We start from the raw sequence: 5486 nt of genomic DNA on the forward strand, positions 1-5486 counted from the left end.
TAACAGTTATAGGGATTTCCACTGGGATGATGTAAACTAATGTCTGAAGAATCTACTATAAAATCAATAAGTACATATTTAACTAACTAATGTCTTAGACTATTTGTTTTACTTTTAAATAGAAAAAAATGAAAAACGTGGGTTACTTTTGTCACCTGTACTTCCTGTTTCACCCTCTGTACATCATTTTTTGAACAGTTTCTATAGTTTTATTATTTTTATCCTCACTGACAATCATTTTATTAGAATCCTTTTTGTAAATGTGATGGTCTTTTCCATTGTTGTCATTAGTAGCTTCTGTGAAAACAAGCATTTATCCATCCATTCCTCCTTCATCTTTATCCATTTATTCCTATTTGGGGTCACAGGGATCTGCTGGAGTATATAGCAGCTCTCCTCAGATATAGGGGCTCCGATACACCCTGGACGGGTCACTAGTCCATCACAAGCTGATACATACACTAAGAATTCACTCCTATGGACAAATAAGAAACATCAATTAAACTAACATGCATGTTTTTGGACTGTAGGGAGGGAAAACACCCACACATATCCAAATGTTTATAAATCACAACACTGGTGCAAAAAACATGCAACGCTTGTATGCAATGAATAAAAAATAAATAAACTAAAATTAACCAAGTCAAATTGATTGCTTTAAAGGGGAAATGTTGAGATTTTGGACATTTTTACCGTGGCAGTGTGAACGTGGAGCTAGTAAACTAACAGGAGCTGTAAGGTTTGACGTCTCTGTGTCACAGCCACGAAAGAGTTCTCAGTTTTTGGTTTAATACACCCCACGACTAGTGGACCTGATAAAGAGTCGTCCACCGAGTAAATTATTGTAATAATCATCAGAATACATCATTCACAGAATAGTTTCGAATCTATTATATATCAAACTCCCTGATTGTAGGTTACCTGGCAACAGCGCTGCTGCAGGTAATCACCGCAGGTAACAGAGCTTCATCAAAAGATATTCTTATATGTACAGTATCTGTTGGTGAGATCGTTGTGTCATATTTTAAATAGACGTTTCGACACATCGTGGATGTAGATCAAATATTTTGGAGTTATTAAGACGTTTATTTTGTCGCTTGATGTAGATTAACAGGTAGCTCTCAAAGTGTTGCTCTATTCATTTAATTGGTAGCACCCAAATGAATACATTTTTTTTCCCCGACTCAAGTTATCAAATTTCCTTCATGCACAAATCAAAAGGAACTTTGCTTTTAAACTACAGATCAAATGCTCTTTTAATGGTGATATACTTTCCATGATATAGTCTTGCTTTAATTACACTCGCCGTGCTTGGGTCTGCAGCCGTTTCTATAACTTCTCTCTGTTTTTTTTCAACAGCTGCCACCCGAGAGGAAACACTGCTTTAATGCTGACTGGTGAGTTTTGACAAGGCAGAGGAAGAGACATGACCCTTCCTCCTGTAACACCTTTATATCCCTTCAACGGTTGCTTTTCTCCTCTCTGCATGTTTGTAAAACACGGCATTTTTGTCAGGAGAGTTTGTCAGGTGCCCCCCCCCCATCTCTCCGAGATGAAAGCATGAACGTTCATCATGTTCGACCTTCATGTGGACGAAAGAGAAATAAAATATCAAAAACAAACAAAACGTGGATAAAAGAAGACAAATCTGTCTTTAATTTAAAAAACAAAACACATTAAAAGAGATTTTTCTTGTTGGACTTAGTTGCAAAACTGCACAAAAGTATTATGCCACACTAAAAGCGGTTCTACCAAATTTATCAGTTTGTCATCACTGATGATGCGCAGAATTAAATGATTCAAGGTTTTAAAAGAAAGATTAAAATTAGTTTTCCTCTGATTTCTCTTAATCTGTTGTCATAACCTGAGGTTGTTAGGAATTAATAGCTCCTGATGAGCCAAGTAGCTAATGACATGACACTTGATAAATAAAATCATGTTCAGCTACAGGGCAGACACACACACACACACACACACACACACACACACACACACACACACACACACACACACACACACACACACACACACACACACACACACACACACACACACACTACAGAGTGACTATCAGAAGCCTCAGAGGAAGAGTGAAACATTAAGGACATGCAATGTGAGAGTGGTCCTTCTCAATATTTAATCAAGATACATTTCAAGTCCAACCCAAATGTATAATCAAGACGGTTGGGGATTGAATGAATTGGTGTTTAAGTGCACATAATATTAGCTGGCCTGATTTTGTGTGTGAGCGCATGTGTGTGTGTGTGTGTGTGTGTGTGTCCTGATTCTGCTTCTCCTCTAAGAACTGATTTTGACTCTAAAAGTGAAGATGAATGGTTCTTTTATTTTTGCAGACTGAAAGCTTTTTTTCTATAACAGATGTTTGAGTGTGAGATGTTTGTTCATTTCCAGCTGTTTCAATCTACTGTGTAAATATAAAACTGATGGATAATTGTGGGGATTTCTCTTAGTCCCTTCATCCATACGTTTTTTTATAGAAAATTATGTAAAATGCCTGTTATCGTTTCCCAAAGCTCAAGTACCGTTTCACCATTGTTCTAATGACCTTTCAATTCAATTCAATTGTATTTATATAGCGTCTATTACAACAGAAGTTGTCTCTAAGCGCATTCAAGGCACCCAGAACACGACCTCCGAGCAATTATGAACAATGGCAGGTAGAAACACGCCCGCCGATAGGGGGGGACAAACGGGTCTGTTGTCCCGGGCCTAGGGTAGGGGGGGGCCCAGAACTGAAAAAAAAAAAAAAGTTTTTTATAGGGCAGCACGGTGGCTTAGTAGTTAGCACTGTTGCCTCAGAGCAAGAAGGTCCCCGGTTCGACTCCCAGGCCCAGCAGGGTCTTCCTGTGTGGAGTTTGCATGTTCTCCCCGTGCTTGCGTGGGTTTTCTCCGGTTACTCCGGTTTCCTCCCACAGTCCAAAAACATGCACGCTAGGTTAATTGATCATTCTAAATTGCCCGTAGGTGTGAGCGTGAGTGTGTCTGGTTGTTTGTATATATGTGGCCCTGCGATGGACTGGTGACCTGCTCAGGATGTAACCCCTGCCTCTCGCCTGAAATGAGCTGGGATAGACTCCAGCAGACCCTGTGACCCTGCAAAGAATAAAGCGGGTATAGATAATGGATGGATGGAATGTTTTTGAATTTTTTTTGTTTTATTCTCAGTAAATTATGGAATCATTTTTCAAAATGTTTCAAAATATGCCTATTTGTGGAAAAAATATGTAGTATTTGAGTTACATAAAAGCTTGTTATTTGTTTTCTTCCTAATTGTCCTTGTGGTCAAGAACCCCAACACAAAAATGGTTTGGCCGCTGATCAAAATTTGATGTTATCATTTAATTCAACCATTAGAATGGTCAAAATGTCCGGTCAGCACAAGTCCGGTGCTCAGAAAAGAGAAGAAGAGAAGAAGAAAATAGAGGCCTCAGAGATTCTCTACAACAAATATTTAAAAAAAAGGTGGTGACGGTGAAGCTGGAATTAATAAAGTCAGCGTAGAGCAAGGTAAGAAACAGCGCAGCCAATGTTTACCAACCTTGTAACTTAACCTAACTGGCTAGCTCTAATGTTAACGTCCATTAGCTTGTATAAAAACCTGAAGAGCAGAGGGAGAGGAGAGGAAGAGGAGAGATCCGGGCGCAGGGGGGCCCATCTTAGATTATTTTGTCCGGGGCCCCGGCAAGACTGTCAGCTGGCCTGGTTAGAAACTCCCCTTTAGGAGGGAAGACACCTTGATCAGGACCTGGATCATAAGGGGGGAACCTCCTGCCGGAGGTCAGCTGGGCAGAGCAGGAAAAGAGAGACCAGAGAGAGGAGGGACACAGACACAGTGGTTAGCGGGTGCACTGCAGGGACGACTATATAAACATGTAGACAACAGCCACTGAGGTGGTCAGAGGGCGGGACTGCAGGTCAGGGTGTCAGCAGGTATCCAACAGAGACATCTATACACGTGGGACGGTCGGAGGGTGGGACTGCAGCTCCTCAGGCTATGGCGAGAGATATTTGGATTATTGTAACAATAGACAGAAGAAAAGCAATAAATACTAACATTTTGAAACATCAGACCTATGGGTTTTAGTAATTTTGTTGTTGTTTTTTAAACCGTGAACTACTGTAGTTACTTGGTTTCAACTCTGTTTTCACTTTGTCTTTCTGGAGTCTCCTGCAGATACGGCTGCAGAGACCAACCAGATTGAAGCTCTTCACGACCGTGAACTCTGCGCAGCGACAGTCTGGTGCGTATAGAACATGAAAACCTTTGAGCGAGAGGTGCATATTTGTGACTTTTGACAAGCAGGCCATGGCTGCACTGGACATGTTTGTGCATGCTCGTACAGATCAGTGACACGCCACGAAGCTCTCTCTCTCTCTCTCTCTTTCCCCAACACACCCTCTCTTTGTGTGTGTGTGTGTGTGTGCATGTGTGTATGATAAACCCCACTGGTGGAGAACCAGTAGACTGGCAGTATTCCCAGACTGGGTTGCATTAGACATGCACACTAGCAAAAGCTCCTCAGGTCGATGTTCTGGCTCTCCGGCGCTGCAGCTCTCTGGCATGACTCACGATAGTTTGGGAGCAGGAGAATAAAATCCAGATTCCGTCCTGCGCTGTGTTAAAACAACAGGAGAAAAACTGAGCCGTGTGTGCGTGCCGAAGCAGGACACCAACATTGACTGTTCGCCTATCGTATTACCATCTGCATTATTTAAAGCCTTGATAAATAATCTTATGCTGCTGGTGGTGGGGGGAGAGAAAAGAAGGAAAAAAAACTCAAGACGTGAGAAGTCTTTGTTGATGGGGAGTGGGTTTGTGTGTCACGTGCGCTCGTGTGTTTCGACCACAGCTGCAGAAATGGGTCGTTTTAGGGTCTATTCATCAACAGGTTCAGTGGTGAGGGCAGGACTGGCCGGGTTATCAAAATACTGAGACAGTGAGCTCACTCACTCAGCAGTGAGGTCACTTACCGGAGTGTGGCAGTTTGGCCAATCATCAGTCAGCCTATTATCATGGTATGCAGTGTTGCTATGAGTAACAGGGACGAGCGCTGCCACACAAACCCATAATCACGGCTCAGATGCTTGGTCTATTCTCTCCATCTCCTGCAGACACCTTTGCACTTGTTTGTTTGCACTTTTTCTCGCCGAGGCTGAACTCTTCTGATGTTGTTATTTTAATGCATTTGTAAGAGTCAGTGTGCCTTCTTCCATTTCCCCTCCTGGCTGTGTTTGCTGTCCCCTTGCATCGCTGTTTTCTGACTCTTCCCCGTGGCAGGTGTGTGTGTAAACAAGCCGGAGGACCGAAACAATGTTAATTAACCGATCATTAACAAATGGAGGCAGGCCCAGGAGATGCGAGCAGTTGCCCACCCACCTGCGTCTCACCATTCCACTAACTGGACTGTTAATGACTAATCAGAGGCGGGAGCGATTACATCGCCTCCTAACGAGTAGGATTTATG

This window comes from Cololabis saira, chromosome 6 (genome assembly GCF_033807715.1).
Source record: "Cololabis saira isolate AMF1-May2022 chromosome 6, fColSai1.1, whole genome shotgun sequence".
NCBI classification, from domain to species: Eukaryota; Metazoa; Chordata; class Actinopteri; order Beloniformes; family Belonidae; genus Cololabis; species Cololabis saira.